This window comes from Vipera ursinii, assembly GCF_947247035.1.
Source record: "Vipera ursinii genome assembly, chromosome: 1".
Classification (NCBI taxonomy): domain Eukaryota; kingdom Metazoa; phylum Chordata; class Lepidosauria; order Squamata; family Viperidae; genus Vipera; species Vipera ursinii.
Window position 1 is genome coordinate 62,884,072 of NC_139512.1, and position 23,147 is coordinate 62,907,218.

Here is a 23,147-nt window from a genome sequence, read left to right on the forward strand (position 1 = left end):
TTACAGTATGGTTCCTATGTGTGGCCCCCTACTGTGATTTTAAGGAAAAAGGATTTGATCCCTACATTCTTGGCCATGATCTTCCCCATAACAAGTCAGCAATAATAGTGCCCTTTGGGATAAGAAGAGCAGGCTGTCCTTTCAGTACTGTCTGAACTTGCTTGCTCTGGTACAAGCTGTTCCATAATAAAAAAGTTACAAACTTGAGTCTGGAGTAAATACCTACATTCATTACATGCTTACATTAAGTACAATCTTAATCATTTCTTTCTCAAGCAAAGAAAACCTAATTTTCCAGAAAGGGAGCTACATTCATGTAAGGTCCAAAGCATTTCTTCCGGATTGTTTTGAAAGGATGTTCTGCCTTAATTTATGTAACACTAGAAATGAGCATATTGACTGCATGATAGATTTCTGAAGACTGGGTGACCTGCTAATCTGTAGGACTCCGGTGAGAATTACGCATAGCAATTTATACAATATCTGGCTGGTACAGAAATAAACCACATCAGTACATAGTTTATGACTTGGGTTTATTTCCAGTTATATATAGGCACTGGTATCATCCAAAGGGATTGTGTTTTAAACTTTAAAATAAGTATATAAAAATACTATTTAAGAGATCCCATTAATATTTTTGCTTTTTCTACTATTGTAAAATGACGTACTGAAATAACGTCAATATCTTATAGTAAAAATATTTTTGCAGGTAGGATTTCTCTCCTAAAGTACAATCACTAAAACACTGGCTGCTTGTTTGTCTTTAGTATTTGTTGTTGTTGTTAGTTGCGAAGTCGTGTCTGACCCATTGCGACCCTATGGACAATGTTCCTCCAGGCCTTCCTGTCCTCTACCATCTTCTGGAGTCCATTTAAGCTCACTTTAGTATTTAGTTTAGTCATCTATTTCATTGAATGCACTGTTTTCTTCTATGCATTTATGTATACAATATTTATTGTCCACACCTAGGCTAATGTGATTTATGAACCTTATGGAAACAGATCGAATTACCGAATTATTATTTTTTCTACATTGTCACACATTTTTATTAAATAAACATGTAAGGTTGAAGAAATGATGAGAAGGCAACTAATAGCAGATGGATATAGCTGTCAATGGTTTTCCCATTTACAGTTGTCAGAAGGATTCAAAATGTATAAAAAGACTTAGAGCAAAGTAAGACAGAATTTGAAGTATAATTGTGCACTGATGATGAACGTGTAATTGCTAAAACGCATAAACTTTTGTTAAAATTGGAAACAGGGGAGGAACAGATTAAAGAATGTATGATAAAGTAGGCTAAGAATTTTGGTTATAATATGCAGATGAATTAATGAAATATATGTAGTTAAAGGTGTTAAAATTTAGATTATGTTATGAGCTTAAAGAGAAGTTTGTTTGTTTTTTTAAAGTGATGTATCATTGGCACAAGACACGAGAGAAGTTAGCCAGAAAGTATAAAGGAATTTTGAATGTATGTTGGAAATAGGAACAAGATGAAGGAGCATTCTCTCGTGCTTGATGGACATGGACTCATGGTCCATAGTCCATAGAAATGGACTCTAATACATTGTTATAGAAGATATTAAAGATTAATATTCAGTTGGAGCCTGTTCAGTTGAATATTCAATCAGAATATTTAACAGGATTAATTTAACAGAAAAAAGTCATAAAAGATTATTTCAATATGTAATCACTGTGGCAAAATTATTATGCGGACAAAGACAGGAATGTTTGGCATTGGCAACTTTGGAGGAATGGTTGATAAAATGGACAGATCTTGCTAAGCTCGATAAATTGATTCTTTGATTAGAGAAAAGACACTACTTACATTTATTGGTAACTGGAAACCCTTTCAAAAAAGGGGTTTTACATTTTTGTGTAAAAATGAAAAAAAATGATATTGTGATTTGTTTATTTATTTATGGTTTTGGGATACACAGGATGGATGATAGATTATAGAAAGAAAGATTAGAGAGTTAAAATATATATGTAATTGTACTTATAACTGCTGTGAAGCCATTTCTTTATGCCTTTACATCTTGCTTTATTTGCTCTTTATTTGTATTTTCTTTTCTTGTTGCCCTTTTAACTTTTTCTGTTATTTCCAACTTTTCCATTTTTTCTGTTCTCCTTTAGTTTGTACTTATTACTCTTAAAACTTTTAAAACTTTTAACTTTTTATTTAATTATAAATAAAAAATAAATAATGAACCATACATAATCTTCAGCCATTGGTGCATGCTTTTATGAAAAAAAAAGTTTCTGCCATTACAAATAAAAAATGCAAGAGGACCACACTTTTAGGATTTTAGAAGGCTCATAATGGTATAGAGGATTTTCTTAGTATTAAATATATTATGAACAATTGTAATTGGATCTCTACTAAAGTAATGCAGTGCAATGTTGCTAGGAATCAAATCTACTATTTTAATCTGAATGATTAAATGTACTATTTTTAATCTGGATTAAACAAAGTCAAAACAAGTCAAAAATAAACAAAGCTAGCAACAGTCATGAAGCCATATGGATTCTATATTCTTTACTCTTAATGGGCCAACAATGAGAACTATGAGTGCCTTAAGTTCATGAAATTAGACATTTGCTTCCATGTCATACTGCATAGTTAGCTTTCCCAGATCATTTTAAACACATTTCCCTGTCTAGCTGAGAACAACAGAAGATTTCTACTGTTCCACATAGATCAATCAATAGATGACTGGTGGTGCTAAGAATTATATTCTTGCTTCTCATATTATATCTGTAAAAATGTGAAGAAATGATCCCAAAGCCAAATCAAAGTACAGACAGTTCACAAATATGTAGTTTAACATGGCTGTCAAGGATTGATCCTTTATTCTGAAGTAGTTCCATCCCATTCTGACCAACGCTTCGTAGTAATCTTTCAGAAAAGTGCTTCATTAAGGCAGCTGGCTGCTGTTTTTTTTATACACCAGCTTCAACATGGAGACCATCAGAGAAATTATTGTCATTTAAAGGACTTGTTTTCCCATCACCCAATCTTACTGCTGTCTTTGTTGAACCAGGTGGGATGTTGAAATGCATAAGAGGCTTTTTAGACAAACATAAAGTTCTCAACACACCTGGTTATATTTACACAAAAAATCTCTCATTTGCCTGCAGACAACTAGAATGATCCAAACCACCCTTAATTTATCTGTTAAGGGTGAAGTGGGCCCTTATTTAAGAGTTATCAGCAATAAAGGAAAATATACTGAATTATTTCAAGTGCACACTAATCATTTAATGTAATAAATGAAGCAACTCTAATTATCTCCAGAGGAAATGATTTCACAGTGAAACAATGGGAACAGAGAGGTGGCTTCAGAAACAGTAGTTACAGTCTGAAATTTTACTCAACTGAATGTCGAGGTTATTCCACATTAAAATGAAAATGAGGACACTTAAGTTTCCTGTTATTCAGCTAAGTCTATAGGGAAGAATGTGAGCAATCCACCACAAGAACATATGTTTTTCCCAACTCAGTAACACAGTCAAACACAGTTTTCAAAACAGTAACAACTAAATTGAAAAACAAATCTTCCTAAACTACAGGGTTTTTTTATTTTGAAAAGGTTTTTTTAAAAAGCATTAGATAACTATTCTTCTATTTGAAACGTCTATTTTAACAGTGACTTAAATTTTCATTTTCTTTTCCCCAAGCCTCTTTATGAAAGGCATAAAAACACACCATTTTGCTTACATTCCACAAAGGAAAAAAAAGCAGAGAGGAATTTATGGAAAATGTGACTGTAGTTTTCTTTTCTCGGAAATAAAGAGGAGCAATGCACAAAATTTTAAGCAGTAGCACCAATTTCATAGAAGGGGATTTAAATGATTCATCCTCTAAAAGAATTGATTTGACTGTGAGTTACAATGTTTAGTTAAATTATGCACTTCTGTTCTTTTTTTTCTTGAAAAAGAAGACAAAATAAGCATCATTTTCTATGCCATTGAGAAATGTGTCCCTATTATACCAGAATTTCCTATGTCAGAGCACACAATTTCTTTATATTGGACAGAGGGCAATGTGATCTATTTTCTCTTTAATTGATTTTGAATCTGAGATTAAAAGACAATACAGATTGGAATGAATCCTGTCCAACCACTGAATTCATTTCTTAAGAAACTCAGCATTTTACACATTTTTGTACAAAGCTAATAAAACATCCCCATGAGGGGCAGAGGTATATTTTGTGTTGATATTTTAATAGACTTCTTTCTAGATCTCCATGTTAATCTTTATTAATGCATCAAATATAATTCACTTACATTTTTAGCCATGATTTACATTGATATTTCCTGCAGATAATACTAAGAGATATTATATTAGAGAATAGAAATGAGAGATTGCCTGCATGGTATGAGTAAAATAGTAGCAAACAAGGAGGGGGGAAAATTCCTTGCTGTAACTTTTGGATGTCTGCATGAGGCTGACATCTATATTTCATAAGGGGCAGGGTGAGAGAAGCAATTCTTTTATTATAAGATCACCATGTACAAGAAAACAATGGATATAAAACAGGAAGTTAATTGGAATCAACTGCAGCAGTCTTTGTAGGAATTTACTCACAATGTGTGCCATTCAGAGCTGGCTTACCATAATATTCTCTATGGAACAGTTGACCACAAGATTCTCATTCACAAACAGCCAGGTTAAACAGTTAAATGCTAGCAAATCCTGCATAGCCCTGTGGGAAATTTCACTTTAATCCTGAATTTATAAGAGGACAATCAAAGCCCAAAGCCTAGGTAACAAATCTGATCCTCTGTTGCAATCTCGTCCTCATGGGAAGCTGAGAGATGCTCCCAATACAAGCTAGAGATGGATAAATACCTAAATGATGAGATAGATGGGGAACGCAGAAGAAGCGTCTGGCTTCAGCCGTTCGCTTCCAATTTCACATTACACTGTGAAAGGCAATTCTTGTGCGGCTCAGGAACAGCCAGTCCTGATTACTATAAGTTGAAGTGTGGCTTAAGGAATGATTAATGACAGTGTCAGGAGAAAACAAAGCACAATGAGAGTTATCTCTAATCCACCTGCTTGCAGATGCTCTAGTAAGGGAATGGGAATGGCCCCACTGAGCCCCGATAATAAAAAAATCAAAATAGAAAGGTGCAAAGCCATAGATATGTATTAATCTGATATATAAAAAACTCTGCCTTAGCTTGAATAAAGCATTAGGCATGAATGGAGCCCCATAGGTGATAGATATTAAAGCATAGAGGACTTCACATTGTCTGTATTTTTTAAATCAAACAGAACTGTTCCCTTCAGTATTGCCTTTGACATTAATAGGTTGGTATTTGAAAAGTCACAGTTCACTAGATGAGCAGGCTTGTGAGTTCAAGCTCATTAAACAAAACCCCTTTTTCCGTTGTTGTTGTTATTGCTGCTGCTGCTGCTTCTGCTGCAGGGAGCAAAAATGACACCACACCACCACCGTGTGGCCTTTGGGTGTAGAAACACCAAAAGGAGGCTCTCTTTTGCCAAGAGAGATGGGAGAATCCCCTGCAAAACATAATTATAATATCTGATTGCTTCTTCATATGTAGGCAGCTTTATGATCCTTCTCAGTCCTGACAAGTGCTTGATAGATGATGATTGTTGTCATTGTGGGAAGGAAGTTTTGGAGACCACCTCAGACCATTCTCATTACACTTTTATTGTTATTCTAATTGAGTAGATACTATAGCTATGAGAACGGCCACAAGACCACTGCTTTGTGACTGGCATTGATTGTGTGAAGAGGAATGCTCTGTTTTAAATTCTCTTGCTAAATCATCATGCCATTCAAAGAACCTACACTGGTGACATTGTGCTTGCTGTAAGAAGTGATTGTGTAAATTGTGCTCCACAAGGCGGATCTCTTTGGTCTATTCACATTAAAGATGGCATTTTGCTTCTTCACTGGCTATTTTACCTTCTCTCAGACTCTCAGACTGAAAGATCTGTGTTCAGATCTCAGCTTAGAAATCCACCTGCTTGAGGTTTGCCATTCTTAATGCTCTTGGCATTTAAATCAAGTTATAATTTAATCACAGGCAAGATTCCACTTAGTAATGCCTTCAGCATGTCAGTTGTGAGATTACTTATCTGTAATTACGATCTTAATTCAACCAAGGTTTGGGAACACTGAGCTTACATTGTCAATATGAGTAACATTTTCCTCTCTTAATAATGACAGCAACAAGTAGAATATTTCACAGAAATATTTTAATATAGAAAACCTCTAATGAAGATTTAGCACTCAGTTTTTAGCAAGTCTGACATAGCTGTTGAAAGAAAGCAAATACATTATTTTAATTAATACCAAATCATAAGGGCTTCGGATTTATATATTTAGCAAAAGGAAAGTTTCATAGTCTATTCTTTATTCTTGCATATTAACTCAGAAACTTTGTTACAATCACATAATGCAAACTGCCAAGGAGAAGCATGCAGAGGCCTCACATTAGCTATATGGCCTCATCACCCTGCCTTTTCTTATGATATGTGCCACAAGATAAAAACCTATCCATACATTTTTGCCTGCAGCTGACATTTCCTACTGATGCATTTTTCAGGTAGAATTATGTAAAGATTACAACATTATGGAACTTTTGGAAAGGGGGCAAATTGATGTAGAAAAATTTGTGGCAGCCCCTCAAATAGTGGAATATTATTCCACTATGGATGACATGATAGCAGTATTCCAGTATTTGAGGGACTCCCACAAAGAAGAGGGAGTCAACTTATTTTCCAAAGCACCACAGGTCAGGAAAGAAACAATGGATAGAAACTAATCAAGAAGAGATGCAACCTAAAGCTAAGGAGAAACTTCCTAACAGTGAGAACAATTAACCAGTGGAACAGGTTGCTTTCAAAAGTTGTAGATGCTTCATTGTTGGAGGTTTTTAAGAAGAGTCTGGACAGCCACTTGTCTGAAATGGTATAGGGTCTCATGCTTGAGCAGGAGGTTGGACTAGAAGACCTCCAAGGTCCCTTCCAGCACTCTTTCGATTGATTGGTTGATTGATTGATTGATCTACCGCATTTAACATGTAACATTTGGAAAACTCCAGACATGCATGACTAGGCATGCTATATTACACTTTTCGTAGGACATGATTTTGTCCCATATTTGACATGATACCACACGATGCACTTTATTGCACACTCTGGCATAGCAATAGAAACATATTCCAAGTTAACTTTTGTTGATGATGAAGCTGATAGTTATTAAAATATTTTGCTACCTCCAATATGGGGCAAAATATTTATGTCCTGAAGCATTTTTATACTGCATAATAAACCATATAAATGTGACATTTAACACACACCCCACATCACTAAAATGACAGTCTGAATCAAAACCTTTCCCCAACTTGGTGCTTTTCAGCTAGGCTCATGTTATCTGCTGGTAACGTAATCTAATATACTGTAATACATTTCCTTGATATGTTATTGAGTGAAAATGGGATCATAGAGGTGGAAAACATATCTAAATCAGGAGTAGGTTGCCTGAAACTCAGAGGACTGACCCACTTATCTGCAGCTTCTCGGTCTTGTCTGAATACACTATTAAAATTCAGTGCAGTTGAAAACATGTAATTAATAGTAGAAATATGTAAAAAAATGCAGGATGTGTCCTAAAATGGGATTAATAAACTTTTAATGTTCAACTAATAAACTCAAGAAAAATGGAATTTATTAAATTTACCCATTTATAATGCAATCCTGCCCCTTTAATGCTATCATGCTATCTATTCTGGCCCTCATCCACAATCAGACAATGGAACAAATGGAACTATATACTGTATGTTTATTGTATGTGGTGAGTATGGTAAAGCAGAGTTCCCCAATGTTTTTGCTTTTCTTTTTATGCTGCTCATGCAAATGGAGCATGCAAATGGAAAACATACACTCGCTCACTGTTTGTGAGAGTGGGGATGCACACTCGCGTGTGCTCACCAGCCATTTCCATGGCCTGGTTCTGAATGGTTCAAGGTCTGGTAGTGACCCATGGCCTGGGGGTTAGGGACCTCTGCTGTAAAGTGTTTAAGCCTTAATAGATGTCATTTAAATTAGGGAATTTTAAAGCAGTATCAAAACAATTTGCCTTTCTATGTTGTAGCAGTGAAGAAAGTAGCGAAAAGCACTAGGCCACTCAGGTATGAACTAAATAATATCCCTGACGAATATACAGTAGAGGTGACAAATAGATTTAAGGAATTAGATCTGATAGACAGAGTGCCTGAAGAACTATGGATGGAGGTTCGCAACATTGTACAAGGAACGTTGTCCATGGGGTTGCGATGGGTTGGACACGACTTTGCAATTAACAACAACAACAACAACAACAATGTTTTAGCATTAAATTTTTCATTGTTTACTCTTTTATCATAAGACCCAAAAAGAACTTGGAGAAAAAAATGTTGTTTATATATTTATTTTCAGAGGCATTGTTATATACTTAGTCTACATTAAGTCAGGAAATAATTCATGTAACCCTATAAATGTCCCATTTCTACCTAGTATTTGTACTCCAGTGCAAAAATTTTAAGAAAAAAAAATTGACAAGTTTTTTGTCAAGAACTTGTCAACTCTAAATTACATGCCATCAAGCATTAACACTGGAAAAAAGTTATTTAAGGCCTTTTTCAACATTTTCAATGAAAACGTTCTTTCGCTTACCTTTTCAAGCTAAAAATACATTCATTTTATCAGTTTGGATACCACTGGATAGAAAACCACCCTTTTTGTAATATGCAGCTCCCATCTAATTTCTCCAGGAATTCGCTAGCACTTAATTGAATGAAAGATCATTGATTAAGTTGAATTAATCAACTCTTTAAAGCAGCAGTAATGATTTTTATACCTCTTGTGGAAACCTGAAAAAGGTATCATCTAAAAGAATGGAGTGTTATGTTCAGACTCATGAGGTTTAAAGCATTTATAAATCATGTTCACGTTGGGCACAGACCTACTACATAGGCAAAAGCTGACTGGGTTTGGGTATCCCTACAAAATAGACTAGGCCCATTTTAGTCTCAATGTACCCCCTTGAGGTTGGTCAACACCCGGAGTTACATGGATCTTTCTCTGTCAATTGCTTAAACTTAGCAGCAGGGTGCTGTGTGCCTCCAGAAGTTGCTCAGCTCCCTCAATACTAGCTACATTGGGTTCCCCACCCCTGGATTAGTCCAGCTTCTGAGGTAGAACCTCAAACACAAATCTGCATTCATATTCATACCAGGGTTTCAATGTGGCTTTTATTTCCTTTCCTCTTCATTTGTTAAGTCTAAGATTCTTTTCCTTCATGCTTGGAGGTACAGTTCCTCCTGGCAATATTTTATGTTCACCCATTAGTTTATTTTTTTAAGACTAAGAAAATGTAGTTCTATGTTATAAATTATTTATAAATACAAGAACAAAGGCTGGCTGTCAGGGAGGCTGGTTCTTTGAGAAAACATGGGTGGGGGAAGAGTTATGGGTGTAGAAAGAGTACAGTTTTATAAGTCAGAAAAAGGGGGTTTAAACCACTAATTATTAACACTCATTGGCAGATGAAGACCTGAAAGGATAGGATTAGAGAGATCTTTTTACATCTGTCAGAAACCAAAATCTCATTAATGCTTTATCAGTCTGTCACCCAACTTTTTCTCTTATATTAAACTTGATATTACTTTCTTTGGGGTGTTATAAATATAGATTAAAAATAAAATATTTCTAACACTGTAGTTTTGAGCACTTCAGACTGCAAGATTCATAATAAACATGGAAAGAAAAAAATGTTATGAAGGTCACCAGAAAATTTAAAATTTGTGGTTTATATTGTGGTACATTGCAAGGTATTAAACTCTGCACTTGTCAACACGAGTAGAAATGGTACAAGAGCTGGGTCAGGCAACTCCTTTTAATCTCAGCTGGCTTATACAGAAAAGTAAAATCCAAGGTCATTTTTGCAACCTAGACTTTTTTTTATTTTCTAAGAATTAGAGAATGTTGGTATGTTTAGATTCTGGGCCATCATTTCTCAAAATAATCAAGCTTTTAGTAGGTTCCGTCAAAGTAATACATTTCAAAAGCTCACTGATTTCAATCACACACACAGAATTTTCAGAAAGAAGTCAGAGAAGTTTAACTGTGTTTATTCAGAATAAAATTCCTCCGAGTTCTGTGGTGCAGGGTCATGGGGAAATATGTAATGGATCATAGCCTAAAATATGTCCCTCTAGCCAGATCTCGTCAATAATGTCCAGCCTTTACTATAAAAGGTTGTATAACTCACTCAATATTTCACCAGAGATTCTACCCCTTAAAATGTTTTTTTTAATTCTGAATGCTATCCATGCATGTCTGACCCCCAAACAAAAATCCATGTCTTTTTTCTTAATATTAGCTCAGTCTTTGTGGAACTTTCTCTGTTTCCCTTCTTCATCTGCATTGCTGTTCCTGTTCCCCATCCACTCTTCTTCTGGGGTGCAATCTTCTGGGGTGTAACATTATCCAGCAATATGACAAATAAATAGTGTAGAGATTGTGCTATTATAGCTGCTTCACCATCATCATATGCTTCACCATTCCATTATAAAATCTATTTTTTAAAAAAGTGTAGCCTTTCACCTGTTTGAACTTGTGGATTTTTGTTTAAAGTCCAGTTCTTCATTACTGTGTCAGCAAATCAATGAGAGAAAGGGAAAAAGGAAAACGAGCAAGCAGTTCCTTCAGATGATGCAACCCATCCAGGATAAAATGGCCACACATCAGGGACTATGATGGGAGGGGTCATTCCCATCACAGTGCAGATCTAACTAATCAGAGCAAGGTCTACAAAAGCCTAAAGTTCAGCAGAAGGACTATCAAGAAGTGCTATCTGAAATCAGGTTTAAATCTGCAACAGTCAACAACAGTGAGATTATTCTAATACTGAGAGGCAACATTTTCACCTGTTAATTGCTGCAGATCAAGTTTTTCTAAAAGTTACATTTGAAAACGCCAATCTAAGGCTAGAAAATCTGATGAAGAGACTTAAGAAAATACTATTTTCATAAATCTATTGCTACAAGATCAAAATGCAAAATATTTGCAAATGTATCATCCAAAAAGTAAAATGTGCTTTTCCCAAACTGTGTTGCTGATATGGATCAGCCTTCTCCAATCTAACCTACACCAGCAATGACTGTGCTGTCTGGAATACCTGGTTTAGGGAAGGCTGGGTTCCTTGTGCATTTTCTGTGTAAAGTGCTTTTTCTCCCCTCATTTAACAATGGATTTTCTTCTTAAAGATGTGTGTTTGCTTGTTTGCCGGCAAAAGCTATTAGCTGGGGAGTGATTCTACATTACTGAAATTTAGCATTTCTGAAATCCAGTTGCAGTAATTGAAAATCTATTTAGAAACCTTCAAGTGCCCTCTATTGATAAAATGCCAGAACTGCAAGCACTTTTTCTCAGCTTCCAAGCTACAGAGGCTAAATAAAGCACAATATAATTTATTCTCCCTGGTGGTAAGAAATAAGATTCTAAGTAAAGTATCAGGTTTAGTCCTAAGTTATTCTGACTCTTCAGTAGAATGTCAAATTACTTTTTTACTCATTTTATACTTTAGCCGAAAATTAAACCGTTGAGATGGAAGAAATGAGAAACTTAGGCTTCTGGATGAGATATAATAAATCTTCTGAAAGAATACCTGGCTTTTCACAAAAGTGGAGAATATATATATTTTTACGCCTGATTTTTTTTTCTCAAGGTCCCTTTTGCAGCTAATCAAGATTAGAACTCTTTTTGAAACTAGGAACTTGTGTGAATGTTTATTTTAGGCAGAAAAGCAAATCCAGAAATAATGCTGGTCCATTAGAAAATAGTCTTCAGAGGCTTCCTTCTTCAGACGGTATACAGATAGTAGACCTGCAAACTTCTTGAAAGGGAGCACTGGATACAGGTGACAGGCCTTAGATCATGGGTCTTCAAACTTGGCCCTTTTATGACTTGTGGACTTCAATTCCCAGAATTTCTCAGCCAGCCACGCTGGCTGAGGAATTCTGGGAGTTGAAGTCCACAAGTCATAAAAAAGCCAAGTTTGAAGACCCCTGCCTTAGATTATTCTTCAGATGGTTCTGTATCACTTATTACAGGAAGCACAGATCACATAGCATACTGTGGTTATAGCCTGACCAGGAAAGTCTTATTTTCAAAGAGCTGCTCTATAGGAAAAAATGATGTTCAGCAAAGGCTGAGGCTACGTTATCTTCTGCTTCCATCACAGCTACAAACACAGAGAAATTAAGTGTTCCAGCCAGAGGCTCCCTTTGAGTAATGCATGGGCTTATCATTGGTGAAAATAGGGTATTTGCTGCAGTTGCCCATTTAAGCCTCTTTTCTGTTTTCTTCTCTGCCATTCCAAAATATCCAAGATAAAGGGAATCAGGATGAGAGAGCAAACTATTCAACTATAAAATTATCCTGATTCAAAAAAGTTTCTCACGCTTTCCCTAGGTTTTTTTGCTATTTAAGTTCTGGCATTAAGACCAATTGTTAAATGACAGCATGCCAATATTTAAATTGATAAAAAGTTGCAGATTCTGGGACACGTTTGATCTGACACATACTTTTTCTATGAGAGCCAATGATTTTAATGGGATTTACTCTTGAAAAAATGTATTATTATATTGTAACTAATTCTGTGTTTGTAATAATGCCAATAATAATTAACTTGAATTCTATATTGTTGGGTGAGTAGGGCAATTAAGCTTCTTATGATTGTCCATTTTGCACTTTATCTCAGATGTATTCTAGGCTGACCCCCAGTCATATTTCATTATATTCCCAAGATATTCAAACTTGACTTTGCCATCAAGTCTGAGGCCCTGATAATAAAGTTGAACCCATTTGTTGGTCCTGGTTATATTGAATGTAGATTGTCAGGAGTGTTCCTGATTACTATCTATGTTGTTTATATTATTTTTCATTTTGTTTTTGTGGTTTTTTTTTACTGTTTTTATTCTGTTTTAACTGTTAATCACCCAAGCTATGCAAATGAGATGGATGTCCATAAAATGTATATGAATTTAAAACTTTTTTGAAATTTTTAAGTATTGTAATTTTGAAAACTGGTATAAAATTACCTAAATAATTGCTATTTAAGTTAATTTAAGGGGCTAATTTGGTGTAGTGGTGAAGATCCTGGGTTACAACCTAGGAGTCTGTGAGTTCTTGACCTCTCTTAGGTATGAAAGCCTAGCTGGATGACTTTACACCAGTCATTCTTAGCCCAACTCACTGCACAAGTTGTGGGGAAAATAGGAAGCAGGTGTACTAGATATAACCATCACCTTGAATTTTATGTATATTCAAAAATATGAGATAAAAATTTACTTACAGCACAGATTAAAACATGCAACACTTTATTATGAGCATATAGTAATTCAACATGTTCTGTTTTTGTGCTAACCAAAAGTATCTTTCTCTGTATTGATGTCTTCATGGAACAATAGCAAATAGCTTCAAAAAAAGGCATAAACATATCATACTGATTCTGTGCTAGGTTCCTATTCACATTTCCTACTTCTGTTTAACAAAAGTTAAAGACATCGTTCAAGCCATTGTTTGTGGTTCATCAATTTCATTTCTTTTTTTAAAAAAAAATGCAGTAGTGGAGTATATTGTTTTTTCTGTCAACTTTTCCTTTGTGGGAGTCATCATAATTTCAAGAGTATTTTTTTTTCTGGTAAGTATGGGAAGTTATTTCTTGGGATGTTTTATTGCTGGGGAGTTGGGAATTAGGCATTCCTTCAAGATAGATTGCTGAACAGATTCTCACAAGGGGCACGCTATTAGTATCTAAACAATGAAGCATTTCTATCCAAATCTCTGGAAGCAGAACTTTCCCCCCAGAATTGATTCAGTTCCTAGGCTTCTGTTGCCTGCTACCCAGGAATAAGTCCAATTCAGCTACAGAAAAAGAAAGAAAAGAGAGGCACAAGAGTTGCCTCTTTCTTCCTTTCAAATAATACATCAGCACACATAGCAGATCAGAGGAAGAAAGTAGATCAGCGATATCCACAGGATATGGTCAAAAAATCCAAATGGCAGCTACAATGATGTGCTCAGAAACATTAATTAAACTGTTGTGGCTCCGTTGTGACTTTTTTTTAACCATACCCTGAAGTACTTGACATCCCTGAAGTACTTGATGACAGCATTTACCGAATAGACTCTCCTCCCAACTTGTGTTGCACAATGCTTAAGGTTTGTGGATAAGGAGTAGTGAAGTCCTTGTAACAACTAGGAGGTTCAGTCCACCATATTGATTTGTGTGTGTGTGTGTGTGTGTGTGTGCACATGTGCATTCATGCAAACATACACTGTTATATGTTTCATGGCCTTATCCTTCCCATATCTTCTTTCTCTAAGTCTTAATACAATTCCACCAAAATAAAAATCCTTTTTTGCTGGCTAGCACTTGAGAGAGACCAGATACATATCCTTTCATGTAGCTTGATTAATTCTTTCCCATAGTCTGCTTAAATCACACACACCGCTATCCCAGATATGGTCAATTTGCACAATTAAGTTTCCTAAATTATCCCCCAGCTGATTTGTGGTTGAGAGAAACCAGTAGAAAAGATAAATCTTTTCATTCTACTTTTCTTGTCAGGAGGAGTCAGGAAAGGACCAATGATATTCTCCAGGGAAGCCAAGAACCTGCAGCCCCTTCAGCGTGTGCCAACGGGTTTGCAAGTTGGATAGCTTAAGTGAAGTCTACTGTAAGGGGCTATGACAAAAACCTTGAGGAATAGGAGAAAGCATCACCACTAAGACAATGGTCAGGTAAAACAAATCGGAGTGCAAAGCAAAAATCTAATTTGAGAAACATCTCAGACTTGATCCTCGCTAGTTCTCTTGTGGATGAAAGCAGGGAAGGAGGAGGTACATTCAGGCTTTCAAGATTCTGTTACTGTAACTCTAGAGTAAAGGATGTGTTGATAACTTTGATTTCCTGGGGTGAACAACTCCGAGGGACTAATAATTAATTAAGAAGGCTCTCCACTCTTCTGTCCTTCAGGAAATGCTTTACAGGCATTGGCATGGGGCCCTGAAGGAGAAGCTGTTGGTCGGAAGCGGTTAGTATAGTAACAAAGAAGCCAGCACCGCTTCTTTGCTCTAAATCCACGGTGTTTTAGTTTGTTTTTAATTTTTTTGTGATGTTAATCTGTGTGTACGCTTATGATTGCTTTTACATCCATATGTTTTATTATACTGTAAGCCACTGACTCACACCATACCATGAGATGAGTAGCACAACCACTGGTGGCACAGTGGTTAGAACGCAGTATTGCAGGCAAACTTTGCCCACAGCCGGGAGTTCAATCCTGACAGATCTTAAGATTGATTCAGCCATGCATCCTTCCAAGGTCAATAAAATGAGGACCAGATTGTTGGGGTCAATATGCTGTCATTGTAAACCTCCCAGAGAGTGCTGTAAAGCACAGTGGGGTGGTATATAGGTCTGCTATTGCAATTGCTATATAAATTTCATGAATAAATAAACTATGGAAAACCCCAGATGTGAGCTGCCTGAAAGCTAGAAGAATGGAGATAGTAAAAGGAGTAGAAGTGGCTACAATACTCCATACATTCATCAAGCCTGGTCATGTGGGTGGGAACCATAGTGAACAATCAGTAAATAAGGAAAAAGAAAGTGTGAAGAAGGGAGGAGTCATTGGGCAAGTGGGGCTGGACCATGTGGTAGAAGTACCCTCAAAAACCCTTTTTATTCTTGGCTGCTCTCTTCCCCCTTCTCCTGAGCCCTTCTGGAATTGCAACCCACTGCTACAATGATGGTAGAGCAAAAGCAACCACCTTGCCATTCTCTCATGTACCTTCAAATAGCCTTGGTAGAGTGTCAGTGCCTCAGCATCTTTACCCTTGAAGCATATGGCTCAGAGAGCTCTATGCATACCCTTGGAAATATTTGGAGCAGTGCTGAGATAAGCTAACTGAAAACTCTAACAGAAAACAGTTCATGATTTCCAAAAGCCTTTCACTGAAGACAACTGTAAGGCTTTTGGACTTGGTTGAAAAAAATCAGCAAATGGAAGAGGATGGCCCAGCCCAGAACCAACTGTACTGCTGAACCTATGATACAGATTGCTTTGTCAAGACTGATTTGCATCACTTCATCATTCCATAAACCCAAAGAAATAGTGCCAGATCAGATGATGTGGAGAGACCTGGTCATAGACTCACCAAGAGTCAGACTTGTCTGAATGGATATCATCTTCATCATCATCCATAGGGGAGGTCAAAAAGTCACAAAATCCAACTCTTTTTAGGTGCAATGCAGATTTGAATCACATAAAAATGGGTAGGGTTTCAACTGCCCCATTACACCCACGATATTGACTATTTTAACACCCAACCCATGGATGCCCTTGCACTTCACAGAGACCTACTATTTTGTCTTTTATTCACATTGACCATCCATTTCTTCCCAATGTTATATTTCAGAATGAAATGAAAAGTATCATAGACATATCCATCATTTTTACTAGAGTGCCTAATAGAACAGAAATAAAAATTTACAATTAGCTGCTCTGAAAAATAGTATTATAGTTAATGTGGCAGTTGTAAATTTTTCTCCAAACTTTTTTCTAATATTTCCTTAACAAATAAAAAGCAAAATTACCTACAATAAATCTTTCATCAATTTAGTGTTTCAGTTTTATAAATTGGAGAACAATTAAAAGGATACATATGTAAAAATAGTTCCATGTCCAATCCACACATTATTAAAAGATTTTATAAAACCATATCTTGCTTATTTTGAGTGTAGCATGAAGTGAATAATCTACAATCTACAATGAACTATGTGTCTTACTCAGAAACCTTACTGAGTTCAGTTACTCCAAGGGAAACATATGTATGGTGAGGCTTACAAGGTAGACGTAAATTGGATTAGATTAACAAATTTTCTGTTGTCCTTTCCTCCAACTGTTTTAATAAGTCAATAAAAATATTGCATTGAGAAAAATGTTTCCTTCTTCTGACTTTAAGAGTAAATGTACACATTTATTTACAAAATAATTATTATGGTGAACAACACAGCCAGAAGTTCATACTGGATTTGGCATTTTTATCCATTTATTGAGTCTTCACCTCAGATAGGCAGATGTTGGATGTTTGATGGTGTTAAGGGTATCATTGCAGGATGAAAGCTGTTCCAAGGCATGCTGCTTTTTGCAATTCACTGATGGTGATTTTTTCCAATGACAATAGTGTTCAAGTGGTGGTCCAACTGTTTTGGCATTGCACCCAAGGCGCCTAATACTATTGGCGCCTTTGCTTTCTTTTTCCACAGTTGTTCTATTTCTATTTTCAGGACTTGGTATTTTGTTATCTTCTCCAGTTCTTTCTCTCCTAACTCCTGTCTCCAAATACTGCACAACCAATATCCAAACTTCTTGTCTTTCTTATTGATAATTGTTAAGTATGGGTGTTATGTGGCAGGTGCATGTCTGTTTGAATTATAAAGTCCAAGAACACCTTTGCTTCTTCATTTTCTATTACTTTCTCTATTTAATGATCCCACCAGTTCTTGCTTACAGGCAAATGGTTTTTCTTGCAGATCTTCCAATGCATCATTTTTGCTACTTTGTCATGCCATTGGTTTTAGTGAGTCACTGTTAACCGTGTGGTCTGCTGTTTCTTCAGCTGTTCTGCAAAGGCAGCACGTCTATTGCTATCTTCTCAATTCAGGATTAGTATGCTTTTGTTTTTAAGGCTTGTTATTGTGCAGCCAGAATTAGCCCCTCTCTCTTTTTTCAACTTTCCCGCTCTTAGCCATTGCCAGGTCTTGTTATTATCTGATTTGTTTGTTTGTTTTTATGTACTAGCTATGTAATACTATTATTATTATGGTCATAAAGTCAGCCAGATGTTCAGACTGGATTTTGCATTTTTTTAATCCACCTATCAAGTCCTTCCCAAGGATCTAGGATAGGCAGATATTGATGTTTGATAGTGTTAAAGATATTGTCACATTATTATTATTAAATTTATTTGCCACCCAACCTGTGGTTCTGAGCTGCTACCCTTGACGTGCGCAAAAGCTTATGAATTTAATACTTTATCTCAAAAGAGTCTTTGAAACATTGAGCACTCAGTGATTAGCCTGTATGCAAGCATCAATGAGATTACTGTAATATAATAACTTCACTGATCTTACCAAGTTCCAGGTATTTTTCTCACACATTAGTATCTTGGTGATGATAGTGTTCTGTTTTGTCGTTCTAATGTAGAGTTGCCCAAGCTCCTTCAGAATCATACTTGCTGAAAATGGCAAAAAAATGCTTCTTTTTCTATGCTCTGTTCAAATCATCTTATCATTATTCTGGCATAGAGATCAGGCCACTTGGCTAGCTCTAAGATATATCAGATGTTTTTCACATGCTTGCTGAAGCTCAGACAAATCCTGCATTATTTTATTGTGTCAGCTTTATTGTGGAACATCATGCCACCATCTGGGAAGAAAAACTACATAGTTCAAGAGCAGCTGGCAAATTGGGAATGGCCAAATAAACACTGGCAACCTACATGAGGTGAGATAAGAAGGACAAGCTGGAGCCCAAAAGGACAATTCTGCGTGATGCTAGCCTCCTCTTCCCTCTTCTTTTTTAAAACAATAGCATAATTCATGATAGTGAAACACTGTCGTATGTTGAATATCATTTCTAAAACACTTGGAATATCATTTCTAAAACACAAACATGTATGCAATGGATGTCATGGTTAATGTAGGAATTAAAACAGGCAAAAGCAACCTATGCTTCTCCAGATGTTGGTGTCATCATTCTTAGGAAATATAGGTAGGAGCTGTAGCCAAGCAACATCTAGTACAGTGCCAAAAGTCCATCTCTACAAAACAATTACTTATTAAGTCCCAACCATCACAAATTAAGAAAGTATCTTTTTTTCTGAGCAGTATGCACACTTTTAATCAGCACAAAAGAAGGCAACCTCATCCATGTGTTCTAAGTATTTCTGTAGGATCTATGTGAAGCCCAGAGGCATAGCTTCTCATTCCATTTCTTTCTTTAATTGAAGGAATCTTTTGAACAACCAGGGAACGTGGGTAGTATCCTGAACATATTAATGCCAAAGATGACCAGATTACCTCCCCATGCTCCAGTGAGCCATGGCCTTATTTATTGCATTATTTACCTATTTCACTGTCCTTACAACTTATCCAAATTAAAAGGAAAGACAAGGAAGGAAATCAAAAGGGGCTTGGGATTCACCAGAAGCATTTTCTGTTTGGTCATATAACAAGTTATTTTATTCATTTATCACATATTTTAATATGTCACCAATTTCTGTACCTGGAAAGCAATAGGCTATCCCGTTGCCTGGAGGCGGTTCGGGTCTGGATGGGGAGGAACAGACTTCAACTCAACCCTGACAAGACTGAGTGGCTGTACATTCCGGCATCCCGGGACATTCAAAATGTTCCATCGCTTTTTATGGGGGGTGAGTCTTTACCCCCTGTGGATAGGGCGCGCAACTTGGGAGTCCTCCTAGATTCACGGCTTACCTTAGAAGATCATATAGTAGCCGTGACTAGGGGGGCTTTCGCTCAGGTGCGCCTGGTGCGTCAGTTGCGGCCCTATCTAGACCGGGATGCCCTGTGTACGGTCACTCATGCGCTCGTGACCTCTCGTCTTGACTATTGCAATGCTCTCTACATGGGGCTTCCCTTGAAGACCACTCGGAGGCTCCAACTGGTACAGAATGCGGCCGCGAGAGTTGTCTTGGGAGTTTCCCGGTACTCCCATGTTACACCTTTGCTCCGCGACTGCATTGGTTACCAGTTGTCTTCCGGGTGAGGTTCAAGGTCTTAGTGATGGTTTTTAAGTCCTTACATGGCATGGGTCCGGAATACCTCGGGGACCACCTGCTGCCGGCGTCAACACCCCTCCGCCCTATGCGTTCCCACAGAGAGGGCCTCCTCAGGGTGCCTCCGGTCAGAGAATGTCGGCTGGTGGCCCCCAGGGGGAGGGCCTTCTCTGTGGGCGCCCCGGCTCTGTGGAATCAACTGCCGGTTGAGCTCCGGATGGCACCGGATCTCCGCTCCTTCCGGCGCGGGTTAAAGACTCACTTATTCGAACAAGCTGGCCTGGCCTGATGGGGAGTCAATTTAGGGTTTTAATTATTTGTATATTCTTATTGTTTTATTTTGGGCATTAATTTAATTCTCTTTTAACTTTTGTACTTTTGTATTTTTATTATATGCCCTGTTCACCGCCCTGAGTCCTTCGGGAGAAGGGCGGTATAAAAATTCAATAAAACTAAACTAAAACTAAACTATCTCAGAACCTAATTATGGTTAAGCAAATGGGTTTGGGTTTAGCTTTTTCTACAAAAACAATTACAGGCAGTTCCTCAGTTAACAATAGCAATTGTCAATAGCTAATTATCACTCTGCTAATAACTGCTAATACCAAACAATAGCAATAAACAATAGCTTGGTGACCACAATTCCAGAACTTTCAGTTGCTATCGTTGAGCAAATCATCATCATTAAGCAAGGAAATTATATGAACATCATTTGCAAGCTCCTGTTGGCATCCCTATTGACTTGCTTCTAGGAATTCAGCAAAGGGGGTCATAAATGGCAATCATATGAACCCCATGGAGTACTGCAACAAGCATAAGTAATAAGGACCATTCCTTCACACTGTCATTAATTTCTCATAGTTGCTAAATGAGTGTCATTAAACAGGACCACCTTGTTTAATGGTTCACAAGGGTCTAAGGGACCCCATTTTACTGAACGCCAATAAATAAAGTACTAATGTTCGGATATTAGTTTCCAAGATTCTATATATTAACCCTTTACTTTTTTAACAATGAACAAGACTCATTTTGCCTCTTTCATTCTGACTTACATGTGGCTGTTAGAGACTTGATACCAACTCTATTGACCCTCCTAGACCTATCAGTGGCTTTAGATACTATTGAGATTATCTTGGTGAGCTCACCTATAGCGAATGGGAGTCATTTTATGGTGGTTCTGCTCCAGGTTTGAGGGCAGTTTGAGTAATAGAGAAGAGCAGTCAACTCTGATTTCTGAAAAATCTGATACAACAAGATTTTTCCCTCTCCGCACTCCCATTTACTTCTGTAATGGAGCTCATAGGGAACATCATGTGTCAGTTTGGATTGAAGAATTATCAATAAACTTTATAAACTAGCTTTACATCAGAATTCTGGGCCAATATGAAGTCACTGTGAAAGTTATAATTGGGGAAGGTAGATTAGACTTAATACCAACAAAAAGAAAGTTACAATTTGTCCAGAAACATCTTAGCTCGGACATAGCCCCAGTGATAGCACTATATGATGATATTCTCATCTTGAAGGAGCAAGTCCATGATCTTTCCACATCCATCACTGCAGACTGTTATCTCCTGCTGAAAGTTCATCACAATGTTCTCTGTATAATACTGCATTATTAGAAAGAATAATTCTAATAACAATTCTAAATTGTTGTAGACCACAGTGGACAGAATGCTAGTGAATATGAGATATTACTTAAGGTAATATCTATATCTGGTCACTTCAATGTTTAATGATTGGTTTTCATGTTCAAGAGCTGGTTTTTGAATAAAACCACACAAAACCACCCACCCTCCAGTCTGTGGAAAAACCTTGCCACGGAACCAGTCCCTGGTGCCCAAAAGGTTGGGGACCTCTGTTCTAAGGTACTCCAGACTTCTACTCTATGACATATTTACTTTGCTTTAAGGCTCCCTAATTTTAAACATGCAGCATCAAAAGAGATGAACTTTCTGTTGTGCCTCTTGTGATCTTTCAAGGCCACCAAATTGGAAAAATAAATAAATATAACCCCTGAAATAGTTGCAACTTGTGATGTACAGTGATATGATGCCAGTTTATTTTCATTGTAAAACTATATCATTGTGATTAGGAGATCACAATCTATTAAATATGAAGTAATAGTCATATGTTTGTGACAAAAACAAGAGTCCCTGTGTTATTGTAGCATATGCCTTTATGGGATGAGCCTGTTTCATGCCACCAATCAAGGCACAGATTGAATCCATAAAATTGTAAGTTATTTAAGAAAACATGAAACTTTCTATTTAGGGTCAAACGCTCCCATTCTTGAAAAGCTACATTTCTAGCCATGAGGTGGCACTATACACTAAGAATTACTACACCAGGTAAAAATAGCCAATAGGAAGTTTAATCAAGTTATTTGTGTACAATAAATTTAGAAAGGGGGAGTCCAACATAAATTTAATAAGATGGTATGATTACAATATTCAAAGCAGCCATAAAACTGCTTTTTTCCAGGGCAGGTAAGACTGAGATGATTAAATTCTTGATAAGATAAAACCATTTACATCTTAAGATGCACAAATATTCATGCTCCACTTCCCCATCCTTCTGTATTGTGATATAGTTATAATATTTTAAGCACATAATTTATTTTGTTAAAGCACAAGCACTGAATAAAAAAGGAGATTAAAAACAGAAATGCAACAGGATACACTATAAAAAATATATTGTAAAAAAAGCATTCAATACTATATTCTTCCTTTCACTTTTTCCTTCAACCATTAACTGCCACATAGATATACAATTTTTTTAAAAAAATAGTTGTTTATCTATATTGAAGTCTTTTTTTCAGTAATAGTATTTTTTCTTATTATTCCACTAAATGGAGAATCTATCTTTTTGTTTCTAGGAGTTGAAAACAACTTGATGCCGCATAATCAATCAATACATTTTGTTTACACTCATTGACTAATCAGCTGTACAAATAAAAGAAAAACTTAGAAATTTAAAAATAAAATTAAAAGTGGTTGAATCATTGAAAAGAAAGAAGAGAATAACATTAATCTAATAATATAATGCAAATAAAAGAATTGGAATATACAGGTTTTCATCTCTAGGTCCTAAACCACCCAAACTTATTATTAATTATGATTTGTCACACAATTGGCCAGATGTTCAGACTGGATTTGGCATTTTTGTCTGACTATCACAGATATATCAAACATCACGTGACATCGCACAACATACCAGAGCTTTCTTGCCATTGCCAGCAATGGGG